This window comes from Anolis carolinensis, chromosome 4 (assembly GCF_035594765.1).
Source record: "Anolis carolinensis isolate JA03-04 chromosome 4, rAnoCar3.1.pri, whole genome shotgun sequence".
Lineage (NCBI taxonomy): Eukaryota > Metazoa > Chordata > Lepidosauria > Squamata > Dactyloidae > Anolis > Anolis carolinensis.
In genome coordinates, this window is record NC_085844.1 from 26613837 (window position 1) to 26628304 (window position 14468).

Consider the following 14468-nt stretch of genomic DNA (forward strand, 5'->3'; position numbering starts at 1 on the left):
AGGGAGCGCTCAACCCCCCTGTTCAAGCAGCTCCACTGGCTGCCGATTATATTCCGGGCCCAATTTAAGGTGCAGGTTATTACCTATAAAGCTCTAAACGGTTCAGGACCTGCCTATCTTCGTGACTGCGTCGTCCCCTATGAACCCACCCAATCGCTGAGATCTTCCAGGGAGGCCCTTCTCTCACTTCCACCCTCCTCACAACCGCATTTGGTGGGGACGAGAGAGGGGGCCTTCTCGGTCGTGGCTCCCCGACTCTGGAACTCCCTCCCCAGGGAGATTAGGTTGGCTCCCTCTCTACCTTCCTTCAGGAAACAACTGAAGACTTGGATGTTTCGGCAGACTTTTGGAGATACAGTCATTAATTAAACAGCCCCAGAGGGTTTTTAATAATCTATCTCGTATTTATTACGATTTTACCATTTATGTGTTTTAAATGCAATTTTTAATCCTGTATTTTTGTTTTAATTGATATATTGTATTACTGTTTTATCTTTCTATAGTGTGATTTGTATTATGTTGCCTATGTTTTGTCCTATGTTGTTTGGGCCTCTGTCCCATGTAAGCCGCCCCGAGTCCCCACGGGGAGATGGTGGCGGAGTATAAATAAAGTTTTTATTATTATTATTATTATTATTATTATTATTATTATTATTATTATTATTATTATTATTATTGGAAAAATGTAAATCTTGTCTTCTGTCTAGAAGGGAATTCAGGATTGCTGTCATTTTTTTAAAATGTCTAAAGCCAAAGTTCAGGTGGTTACTAGTGCTGGAATACAGGAACTGAGACAAAGGACTGTTGCTCCAGAAGTTTCTAGATATTTATAGAGTTTTTGTAGTCAACCTAGCTGCCTCATACTTCTGTGTGCATGTGACGTATGGTCAGATTGTAACACTAGATGCTTTCTCTTGCCAATTTTGGGTAAGAATCTTCTGTGAAAGAATCTCATTCAATTCTGGTCATAGGTTTGGGATGGTCCTGATATGCATAAGAACAAACCTGTGTAAAGTATTTCTGAAGAGGCAGGGCATAGCTTGCATGACAACAGACCCCTATCCTGCCCTGCTGTTTTTGCAAGTTTTTTTTCAGTCAGAGTCCATGATCCTAGGAATAAATATATAGATACAAAACAGACCTTATTTCATTCAATGAATGAACAGTTAGATTAGAGGGGGGCTTGCATACTTACTTTCTGAGCTTCTTTTGGAAGCCATTTAAAATATTATTCCTGAATTTAAGTTATACAAAGAAGTATAGCTCTTTCTCTTTCCTCTATTGGAAGAATTGCATGGCAAGAACAGCCTACCGTGTTTCCCCGAAAATAAGACAGTGTCTTATAGTAATTTTTGCTCCCAAAGATGCTCTAGGTCTTATTTTCAGGGGATGTCTTATTTTTCCATGAAGAAGAATTCACATTTATTGTTGAACCAAAAAAGTGAACATTTATTATATACTGTACAGTAGTTGTCATCACAAACCAGCATAACCAGACAAACGGTGAATACTATCAAGAATTTCTTGTTACTACTATTTCCATGTACAATACTCTATGGTACGTACATTTACGGATCCTTCATGCTCTGGAGTTCTGTTTGGTGGGCATGTTTCCAGATAAAACCTTTGCTAGGTCTTACTTTCGGGGGAGGCCTTATATTTAGCAATTCAGCAAAACTTCTACTAGGTCTTATTTTCTAGGGATGTCTTATTTTAGGGGAAACAGGGTAGTTCTACAAAACCATACATATACTCTCTTTCCAGGCCTGAACAGATAGAAAATTGCTTCCAGAAAACTTCCATTTCCTTTTTTTGAGGCCAAGACATCCACAATTTCCACTGACACTGACATGATGAGAAGGTAATTTCATCAAGTAAACTGCCACTAAATTAAATGTCTGACAGAAGATCTGAGTAACAGAAGATGCCCTGTCTTCCTTAACAGGGCAACAGCTAATTTGTTCCCAAATCTGATTATCTAAGTTCTGGGAAGAGTTGGTGCAACAGGAGCTTCCAGAAAGGTTTTGTTCTCTGAGGCATCCCAGAATCTTTGGTTGACATGCTGGTGTAAGTGAAAGTGTCTGTTCTCTAGTATAAAATCTAGATATGAACATCTGACCCTGCTGAAGCCATAAGCAAATGCACTGAACTATGTTTAAAGTTACCTACTTACGAGGTACTATGCAAGTCTCTTTGAGAACATTTGCTAAATATAAATGTTCCTAATACATTAATTTTTAAAAATCACAAAGCATGGGAGACATGCAGAACTAAACACAAAGAAAAATTAAAAAGGAATTTTGAAAGCAAAAAATTAAAAATTCCATAATGGTTTAATTCCCAAAGATGCAAGGGAAGATGACTTTTCAATGTCTCATAGGCTTGTTTTCACAAGGTAAATTGGAACTAATACACTAGTACACTTATTGGGAATAAAGGCTGATTTGCATCACAAACATGCTCAATAGAAAGTTACGGCAGCTCTGAAAAAAGTATCCCATGAAGCTGAAAAACTTCACTGAAATCAAATTAGAACTACCAGCACAAATCCAACTTTGCACTGACAGTTATAATGGACCTTTTAAATCTGTGGCCCCTTGCATTATCTGAACATTAGCTCCAGAAAACAGTAGTTTCACACAGGGAGCAATAAGAGAGAATGTGTCCCCTCCCAATTCCACTGGACTGCACGGATCCACCAGGAGACTTCAGTCACTGGATTCAGCACAGTTGCAGTCACCTGGAGAAGTATGCTGTTTTCTTAACATCTCAAAAGCTAATGAGAAGAAGAGTCCTTAGAGAACTATTGGAATTTATGTTATGCTTATTTTTTGAATTCACGTCTTAGCATTCCACAACCATCCAAAATAAAATTCAAAGGAAAGAAAACATAAAAAAAAAGATTATATACTCATCACAGCAAATATATGAAGAACAAGTGTCAGCAGGCAAGTTACATGCTATCTTTTTTGGCTAACCCTGAGTTCTAGTATCAAATCATGATGATATCTCATTCTATGGCTCCATTCTATAGCTTGCTGCTGGGAGTAAGCCATTCTACTTGCATCAGGGTCACATCTGGAAGATATTGTAGCACACAGAGGGGCTATTCAGTAAGATGCCAGCATATACCATAGAAGCCTAATGTATTATTTATGAATTTAAACTTGCTATGCTGAATAAATAGGAATTAAGCCATTGAGTCACATGACTTAATGCAGTGCAGGAAACTCGTGCTCAATTTTCATGGCATAAAACATTGATTTAAAAACTGTACTAACTTGTGTTCTTCCTATAACACTGATGGCCATGTTGCAAAACTATCAATGGGGATGAGCAAATTATCAAAATGTGTTTTCAGTTATATATTGTATTTTAATCTATGTTGTACCCAACCTCAAGCTTTGAGGTGAGGCAAGCAAGAATGTGTTTGTTTGTATCTTGCCTTTCTCCCAAGATGGGATTCAAGGTAGTTTGTATTTAATACAAAGCAATAAATGATTTATATAAATTGTTTACAATCAAAGATAATTTCTAATGAATAAATGTCCAATTGCTAAGTTTTATATAAGGAATTATATAAACCATCTTGTAAGTATTGAAAGATAACATTTTAAAAAATTAAAAGCAATTTCTACTAAAAAAAAATCTCTACCTATATGGGTGTTGACTTTGATGCATGGAAAGAGGTCTCGATAAGTTTCACCAGAATTTCAGCAACTTTCACCCTGCCATCAACCTAAGCCTTAAACTATCCACACCGTAAATTAATTTTCTTAACAACTGCACAATAAGCTTGTAAGCACCACATTTTATCAAAAACTCACTAATCACTACATGTATACATGTGCTTCCTGGAAGCAGCTTCCAGTTTTCACACTGCAAAATATACTGTTTACAGCCAAGTTCTCTGATGCAATCTGTTCAGGCCTATAAGACAAGAGAGCCTTTCCAAGCAGCCCAAAAATCCAAGAGGAACTGGGATTTTAAATTCCACTTCCTCTCAGGATGGAGGCTACACAGTTGGCCTAAACCCCATTGCAGCGGTGGTGTCCAGATACACCAGCTGATCCAAGATTCGCAGGGATGGGCACTGGCACTGCCGGCCTCCCCCTCCTTGCCTTCCATTTTCCCATGCACTTATTGGGGGGGGGGGGGACTCCGACAAGGCCTGAAAACCTTTCCCCTCGCTACTCCCTCCCTTGGAAGAGCCAAAAGAGGGCTTTGGGTAAGGGAGGGGTATTTCTTGTCCAAGGTGTCCCATTATCAACTTTGGGTTATCTTAGTGACAACTCACAAAGGCAGTTAAAACAGACAAACGAAGTCAACACCAACATTCCACTTTAGCATTACTAAGTCTTGGAAATTCAGGATATTTATATAGAAATAGAGAAAGCTCATTTGATATTCTTTTTAGACTATTTTTAAATGCATGTACACACACATATATCACATAAACACTCACACACTCACATATACACTCACCCTAGGGAGAAACCCAGAGATGGAAATGTCTGACTCTTAGTTTCATTAATTAATATTACACAGCATGTAAAGCATCATTCATGTCATTACTAGGGCTGTGCAAAAAGTCGTTTGCGCATTGCATGTCAGATCTATTTTGTAAGATTCATATATACATCATGATATTAAGAAAGAGAGAGACAGGCAGAGATCACACTCATCACATTGAGGCTTTAATGCAAGCAGCCCCTGTATTCTGAACCTAGCAGAATTCTGGGAAATGTAGTTTAGGGTGGGGCCTTTTAAATTCTCTGCTACAGGGCTCCTCACCTTCCCAAACTACATTTCCCAGAATTCCTCCCTAAAAGTTTTGGTGAGGGAAAACCCCTGTTCATTCTCTAAAGGGATTTTGAGATAAAAGGGGATCGTGGGGAGTTGAATCAAGCCTGTGAGATAGGCAAAGTTGAGAGGGAGTAATTCCAAAGTTTATCTAGTAGGTTTCCTATTATTATTATTATTATTATTATTATTATTCCCCCTCGATGGATTGTCACCTTGCCGTGGTGAGGGGGCTTGCGTGTTCCGATGAACCTGTGGGCACTGGAGTGATGCACTCCCAGGAGTGGCCGCAGGGGAGGTTCCAGACCAAGCACAATCCGAAGACCCAAAGACCTCAACGGCGGAGCAGGCGGAGGATAACATGGTACATGTTACAACGGCTGTGAAGGCGGAAGAAGGCTGCAACAGACTGAGAAGCCACTGTCGTTGTGTTAACCACACCACTGCTGGAACCTCACTCTGTGAAGACTGTGTGTTGACCGGCCGTGCACCGACCTCCACACATTAAAAAAAATCACGCACAGGCGTCTTCCAACAAAAATAAAAACAAACCTACAAAAGTCCCATGGCGATCAGCGAGTGGCGACGGGGGCAGGACTGTGAAATCTGGAAGCCCCTAGTCACAGACTGGCACATGGGCGGTGGATATGGACTCAGTCGTTCTACCTCAAGGACCGAGGCAGTTGAGTAGTCCGGCAGCTGTATCCATGACTGAGCAGCCCTTTTTAGGATCCGCTCTGCTCACCCCACACGGGGAAGGGGCTAGAAAAGGTGCCCTAAACATAGTCTGCCTCTCCTACCCTGACTGGACTGCCGCGTCCAGAGGGGTCACCACTCTGCGGCCAAAAAAGAAAAATGAACTTTGGAACATGGAACGTACGGACATTGTTAGATAACACTGACAGCGAGCGCCCCGAACGCAGGACTGCTCTCATTGCAAGAGAGCTGGGACGCTTCAAGATCGACATAGCAGCCCTTCAGGAGACCCGGAGAGCAGGAGAGGGGCAGCTGAAGGAAGAAAAGGGAGGCTACACCTTCTTCTGGAAGGGACTACCTGAAGAAGAGCGAAGAAGAATACACGGAGTTGGCTTTGCTATCAGAAACGACCTGGTGAAGCACCTGACTGAAGCACCCACTGGCATCAACGAACGACTTTCAACCCTCCGAATTAACCTTGCCAAAAACCAACAGGCAACCATCATATGCGCCTATGCACCAACTCTAGATGCTGACGAAGACATCAAGGAAAAATTTTACTGTCAGCTGGATACCATCCTATCGGAGATACCTAAGGAGGACAAAATCATCCTCCTGGGGGACTTTAACGCAAGAGTCGGAAGGGACTCTGACCTGTGGCCAGGGATCATAGGAAAAGACGGGGTCGGAAACAGCAACTCGAATGGCATCTTGCTTCTCACCAAATGCGGAGAGCACAACCTTGTCATCACCAACACGCTCTTCCGCCAGAAAAACAAGCTCAAGACATCATGGAAGCACCCTCGGTCAAAGCATTGGCACCTCCTGGACTATGTTATCACACGTGCCAGAGACCGCCGCGATGTGCTTCTCACAAGAGCCATGACAGGTACTGATGACTGCTGGACAGACCACAGGCTAATCCGATCCACGATGGCTATCAAGATCGTCCCCAAACGCAGACTCCAAGGAAGAAAAACAAGGCGAAAAATGAACACCCAAGCCCTTCAGGTGCCCTCCAAACGAGCCCTTCTCCAAACAACACTCAAAGATCATCTACCCACAGAACACCCCGAAAATGTTGAGGAACATTGGAACAAACTGAAGACCTCCATCATCACAGCCTGCGAAGAAAGCATTGGATACCTAACTAAGAAACATCAAGACTGGTTTGATGATAACGACAAAGAGATCCAACAGCTGATTGATAACAAAAGGAAAGCCTTCCAAACATGGCAGAGAGACACCAACTGTGCTGCCAAGAAAAAGATCTATGCCAGTGCAAAAGCTGAGGTCCAAAGAAGGACCAGAGAACTCAAGAACATCTGGTGGACAAAGAAGGCTGAAGAAATCCAACACCTTGCAGATACCCATGACGCTCAGGGATTTTTCAAAGCCACAAAGATCATTTATGGACCAAGAAACCATGGCATACAGCCCCTACGCTCATCAGATGGAACCAAAATTCTGAAGGACAAAACATCAATTGCACTACGTTGGAAAGAGCACTACCAGAACCTGCTGAATCGCAGCTCCAATGTGGCCGAAGAGACCCTCTCACAAATCCCGCAACAACAAACCAGGGATGAGCTTGCAGCACTGCCTAGTTTGGAAGAAGTCAGCAATGCCATCAGCCAACAAAAAAACAACAAAGCTAGCGGACCTGATGGGATTCCCGCTGAAATCTTCAAAGAGGGTGGACCTGAGCTGATGCAACAACTCCACCAGCTTATTGAAAAGGTGTGGATGACCGAGAAAATCCCAGCAGACTTCAAGGATGCCACCATCATCACCCTTTTCAAGAAAGGGGACAGAACAGACTGCGGGAACTATCGTGGTATCTCCCTTCTAACCTCCGCCGGGAAAATCCTCGCAAGAATCCTTGCAAACCGCCTTCTCCCTGTCTCAGAAGACACCCTCCCAGAATCCCAGAATGGCTTCCGCCCCTCCAGAGGAACAGTGGACATGATCTTCACTGCTCGACAGCTCCAAGAAAAATGCAGGGAACAAAACCAACCTCTGTACATGGCATTCATTGACCTTGCAAAGGCATTCGACACAGTGAATCGCAGCGCTCTCTGGACCATCCTCCAAAAAATCGGGTGCCCTGACAAATTTGTGAACATCCTGCGGCTCCTCCATGATGACATGATGGCAACAGTCTTGGACAGCAACGGCTCCCAAAGTGACCCATTTAAGGTTGAATCAGGCGTCAAGCAGGGATGTGTTATTGCCCCCACCTTATTTTCCATCTTCATCGCTATGATACTTCACCTTGTTGATGGGAAGCTTCCCACCGGAGTGGAAATCATCTATCGGACAGATGGCAAGCTATTTAACCTCAGCAGACTGAGAGCCAAAACCAAGGTCACCACAACATCTGTTATAGAACTCCAATATGCTGATGACAACGTAGTCTGTGCGCGTTCAGAAGAAGACCTACAAGCCACTCTAAACACCTTCGCAGAAGCATACGAGAAGCTCGGCCTCTCACTGAACATCGAGAAAACCAAAGTGCTCTTCCAACAGGCACCAGCTAATCCCTCTGCAAAGCCAGGAATACAGCTTAACGGTGCAACATTAGAAAATGTTGACCATTTCCGCTACCTTGGTAGCCACCTCTCCACAAAAGTCAACATCGACACTGAAATACAACACCGCCTGAGCTCTGCGAGTGCAGCATTTTTCCGTATGAAGCAGAGAGTGTTCGATGACCGGGACATCCGTAGAGAGACCAAGGTGCTTGTTTATAAAGCCATTGTCCTCCCAACCCTGCTCTATGCCTGCGAAACGTGGACTGTGTACAGACGTCACACCAAACTCCTGGAGCGTTTCCATCAGCGTTGTCTCAGGAAAATCCTGCAAATCTCTTGGGAAGACAGGCGGACAAATGTCAGCGTGCTTGAGGAAGCAAAGACCACCAGCATTGAAGCGATGCTCTTACGCCATCAACTCCGTTGGACTGGCCACGTTGTCCGAATGCCCGATCACCGTCTCCCAAAGCAGCTCCTCTACTCTGAACTCAAGAATGGGAAACGGAATGTTGGAGGGCAGGAAAAGAGATTTAAAGATGGGCTCAAAGCCAACCTTAAAAACTGTGGCATAGACACTGAGAACTGGGAAGCCCTGGCCCTTGAGCGCTCTAATTGGAGGTCAGCTGTGACCAGCAGTGCTGCGGAGTTTGAAGAGGCACGAACGGAGGGCTTAAGGGAGAAACGTGCCAAGAGGAAGGAGCGTCAAGCTAACCCCGACCGGGACCGCCTTCCACCTGGAAACCGATGTCCTCACTGTGGGAGAATATGCGGGTCAAGAATCGGTCTCTTCAGTCACCTAAGAACACACGCCCAAGATACCAAGGTTGGAAGACCATCGTCCTCGAACGTCGAGGGATCGCCTAAGAAGAAGATTATTATTATTATTATTATTATTATTTCAAAGGCTGAATGGTCATCTGTTGGATGTGCTTTGACTGTGCTTTTCCTGCCTGGCAGGAGCAGGTTGGATTGGATGGCTCCTGGGGTCTTCCAGTAAAATAGTACTGTAGTGTTAAGTTTATGTTGGTTAAAGTTCCCTAAAGATCAGTGGATGCGCAAATCTTTCTGAAACTTGGGGAGGGACTGATGCCCTGGTTATGTTATATCATTGAAAATAGAAATTCAAGAAGATAGCTATTGCAGTTTTTTTTAAATGTTCATAAAAAAAATTAAACTCCCAAAAATCAGTGGATGTATGAAACGTTCTGAAACTTGGGGGGTGGGGAAACAGTGTTAAATGTGTTCTTTAATTCTTTAATTGTAGCAGGTTTCCTCACAATAGCTCTAAAACGAGGGAGAAAGAAGCCCTGGAAGCTGCTCCACACGTGCGATTACATAACAAAAAGTAACAAAATTTTCATTATTTCGTTATAGTTACAACATGGACCCCTTACGATATTTTAGAAATGATTCGGGGACCCTGCTAATTTAGTAATGAGTACTGAAACATTTTTTTTCATTGATTGCATTACACGTTCATAGGGACTTTCATAAGGATTGAACCTTGATCTCATTTTGCCTTTCTTTAACAAGCTTGGTAATAATTAACACATGTAAAAACCATCTTCCTTAACATAGTCTTTTATTTGTCATCATCAGGTTCATCCATAATTTCATAGTTCCTCATAGTGCCTGCTAAGAACTTATACGGGCTTTTCCAAAGACTTTTACATGTACACAATCCTGTCCCTTATATCAAATTCATAATCCTATTAATGATATAATTAAGCCAGTTATATATGACATTCTCATCTGTTAACACTGGAGCCTCCGGAGGCCTAGAGGATAAAAGCCTTGTGACTTGAAGGTTGGGTTGCTGACCTGAAGGCTGCCAGATTCGAATCCTACCCGGGGAGAGCGCGGATGAGCTCCCTCTATCAGCTCCAGCTCCATGCGGGGACACAAGAAAAGCCTCCCATAAGGATGGTAAAACATCAAAACATCCGGGTGTCCCCCTGGGCAACGTCCTTGCAGACGGCCAATTCTCTCACTCCAGAAGCAACTCCGGTTGCTCCTGACACACACAAAAAATCTGTTAACACTCAAAGGTTAATCTCCTTGAGTATTAATAATTATTTACAGTACCTGTAACATTATTAACTTAAAGAACATGTAACATGCATCAATTACAAGCAGTAGGACATATCTCTGTTTTATGTTATTCCAATCAGTACCACAGCATCATTGGGCAGCATGTCTTGGCCAATTATTGGATTATCAGGATATCAGGAGCATTGTAGTTGTCAGAGACAACATACTTCTTCATTGGACACTTGGGTTATATCTTAAATCATATTTTACCCTCTATACATATAATATTATAATGAATTGTGTCCTTTTTGAAGTTGTATGAGCTGGGCTCAGAGTTGACAACTAAATAATCCAGGCTGTAACACCATAATGCCCATCTTCACTGTACATTGAACAAGTAGGACACTCTCTATGTGAGAAGATAAAGGGACATAGATATGACATAAGAAATGACAACACTAAAAAAACAGTTGAAGAGCATTTAAACCTTCTTGTACTATTATCTGAATCCTTGCAACTGCAAAAGTGGAAATTACAAAGGATGAGTAAAAAGTGAAATGATATGAACAAAGAAAATGGCTTCATGGCACGCTACATATACACATATTATTACTTGAATCCTTGCTACTGCACACATAACAAAGTCAATCTCCTCAGAGAAGATTTTGACCCAAAGGAAATTGATATTTGGTCAGATTTATTGCTTTCATACTTCAGTACTAACTGGCCATTGTCCTCCCAACCCTGCTCTACGCCTGCGAAACGTGGACTGTCTACAGACGTCAAACTCCTGGAGCGTTTCCATCAGCGTTGCCTCAGGAAAATCCTGCAAATCTCTTGGGAAGACAGGCGGACAAATGTCAGCGTGCTGGAAGAAGCAAAGACCACCAGCATTGAAGCGATGCTCCTACGCCATCAACTCCGCTGGACTGGCCACGTTGTCCGAATGCCCGATCACCGTCTCCCAAAGCAGTTACTCTACTCCGAACTCAAGAATGGGAAACGGAATGTTGGTGGGCAGGAAAAGAGATTTAAAGATGGGCTCAAAGCCAACCTTAAAAACTGTGGCATAGACACTGAGAACTGGGAAGCCCTGGCCCTTGAGCGCTCTAAGTGGAGGTCAGCTGTGACCAGCAGTGCTGCGGAGTTCGAAGAGGCACGAACGGAGGGCTTAAGGGAGAAACGTGCCAAGAGGAAGGAGCGTCAAGCTAACCCCGACCGGGACCGCCTTCCACCTGGAAACCGATGTCCTCACTGTGGGAGAATATGCGGGTCAAGAATAGGTCTCTTCAGCCACTTAAGAACCCACCCCCAAGATAGCAAGGATGGAAGACAATCATCCTCGAGCTACGAGGGATCGCCTAAGTAAGTAAGTAAGTAAGTAACTGGCCATTGCATAGATCTGAAAGACCTGCTTCATTTCAAACAACCTTTCGAACGTCATGATTTTCACCTTTCTGGATGATTTTACATTCTATCCCACCCTCACAACTATATAAATATACTTAATAACTTGACGCTTTAGTACAACTCTGTAGTATATCCAAATAAGTTGGATGAGATCCATGAAAGCTCAAGATAAAGGTGCTCCTGGATTGCTTTCTTTCTCCCAGTCCCCACGTTCTTCTTTCTATTTGGCCCTTTCTGTTTCCGTAACAACAGTTTGGAGATACATTTGCTAGGTGATAGAATGTTTCTAGCTTAGTGCTAGGGCATAAGCTATACATATACAAGAACGAAGGAGTCAGTAACAGATAACGGATTTTAAACCAGCAAGACTATGTATATACACATAAACATATACAGACACACACAGTGTTATGCAGCTTTACACATATTCAAGCTGTTTGTCAAGCAGATAGTATATTTTTATATACTGAACTTCCTCTCAGAGATCTTAACCAGAGATAATTAAGAACATGCAATGTTATACTTTATTCAATATCTGTAATCAACCATGAACTATTCTATACTATACTAATATACCATAATGCTGAAATATCACATCTTAGAAGACCTTCCTTGGCTAGCACCGTGGCCAATACAGCAGACCACAGTAGAGACACTGGGTTCCAGTATTGTTCTACTGGTCTAGCTGAGGCACTAACTTTTTTCAGGCTTCTTACCCATCTCTCTGTTGCGATTATGAATTCAAAAGTTTGGGCAATCCTGTCTTTACTGATTTTATGTAAGCTATCCTAAAAAAAACTTTGTGGATAAAAATGCTTTCAATTAATAAACAAATATTATATAACATCTGAATACTGTCAACATCTTCAAATTATGCAAATTGAAAAGTATCTATTATCATAGGACATTAGGGGCCAAAATGAAATCTCTTGGGTCTATATCAACTACAGAATTGGAACTACCATTCCACCTTTCACTCAATTATGTCTGAAGGAATAAAAGCTGAATGCCTGAGAGGTACGTGGTTCTGCAGCACCCCTATGGAGAAGTGGCCTTCTGCCACCTCTTTTTTTTACTATTGGACTACTAAAATTCCACTTTTTAAGTCTTTTGTTCAGTAGTTGCCAGCAGAAACCAACATTCTGCCTCCAGGTTAACTTTGCCTCGGTAGAGCTTAGCTGCTGTGGGATCAGATTCACTTGCAATGGGGGCAATTTCAAAGGGGTTCTTCCTTTTGGTGAATGCTTAGAGGAGGCATAAGTGAAAACAACTTCCTTAATGTAAACCTATCTAGCAGAATGGTATGTGAAGTGTTAAGGTGAATGTAGGAGGATGTGTTTTCAAGTGGGGAGTAATTATGGGATATTGGGACACACTGGTGGAGTTACAGAGTATGAGCTAGTCATGAAGATTTAGTTATGGTGCCATTATCCTTGAAGAAGAAACAAGAACCAAAAATGTTACCCTCACACTGCTCCCCAGTTCAAATACCATGGGCAGAATTAGCAACAATTCCTCAGATTACAATGCAGCTGGTGAACATCATATTAGTAAATGGCAAACAACTGTCCAGGTCCCGATCAGAAGCCTGCCTAGGTGAAGCTAACCGCTGGGCTAATATCTCTTAGTTCATGGTGGTTTTCAATACTGCAGCAGCCAAGACTTGGAGGGATGGGAGTGAGTTGCAGTGGTCAATCTGAGTTCTGTTCTATAACCCGCAATCTGCTGGGTTCAAGTATGTATATTTGAAAATGTGTGGTCATGACTGAATACAGATTTTGTTGTTGTATCACCATCCTGCTGATCAACAGTTTCTCTTCCTGAGCTATTCACCTCTGACATAGTGCTGAATAATCACTCCAGAATTTCCCCAAAACAGTTTTCTGATTTGCTGAAAAATTGCTACAATGGTATTAATAAAACTTATATGATAAATTATTTAGCTCCTGTCTTACATATGAAAACTTTTAGTTGACTTGTATTTACATTATAACAGTTTCACGTGATATCTTCAACTACTAAAATTTTTAATTTAAACCCAATTTAAACCTAATCTCAACTAGACCAATCACATTAATTCAGAGAAACCCAAATTAGTGTTTCTTTACCATTCACTATCATTCTGTGGATCTAATCTAGTTAGGAGTAGCAGTCTAACTTGGGCCAATATGCTCAACCCACTATGGACTTACTGTTGTGTACATTTTTTCCATTTCAAATGTTATTTATATGGCAGACAATAAATGGAGTGTTTCCCATACTAAAACTTATTAAAATTATTCATAAACATTTTCTTTTTCTTTCCAGTTTTTATAAAAATAAAATCTTGTAGTAATCATAGAGGACTATATTTATTATACTACTGTAAGCTTTTTGTGTTTTCTCTTGGATATGCATGTGCAGGGGTGAATATTTTAGAAATGCCACAAAATGATATTTTTAACATATGCTGATATAGACATGTTCATAAGTTTTTCTATCCTGCAAGCAAATCAAATGAAATAAATATTAGAAATACTTTACATGTGCATGCATAATATTCTTGTTTTAATATTAATGATCATATGATATGTGCAGTAGGTCATAATTATGTACATAAACTTTACATATTCAAGACTGATAAAATTTATATTGTGTTTTCTGAATAGCATCTCTAAGACTTTGCGTCACTTTATAATCATATGCATAGCAATCCTATGCATTTGTACTTGGAAGTAATATCAATGTGATTATGGGTTTTATTCATTAATAAGTGTGTTTATGACCGGAGGATTAGATTAAATTATTAACTATTTGGGGACAGCAACTAACATTTAAATGAAATGGCTGAAACTCAGATAGCTCATGAGATGAAGTAGGCTACTAATTTTGAATCTATTACAACACACTACCAATAAATCCTCTCTTGTAACATTAAAGAGAAATTTAATTAGTGCTCAGTTGGTTGTTAATTTTGTATATATGTTCCTATGCTGCACACATATGTACATATCA

The 14468-nt window shown here is 41.4% G+C and overlaps 1 protein-coding gene across 17 annotated transcripts in view; it reads right to left on the reverse strand.

The window, feature by feature from the left end:
* The window catches only part of rims2 (regulating synaptic membrane exocytosis 2), a 434045-nt gene that overhangs the window by 353362 nt on the left and 66215 nt on the right, over positions 1 to 14468 (reverse strand). The gene's annotated exons all lie outside the window — the stretch shown is intronic.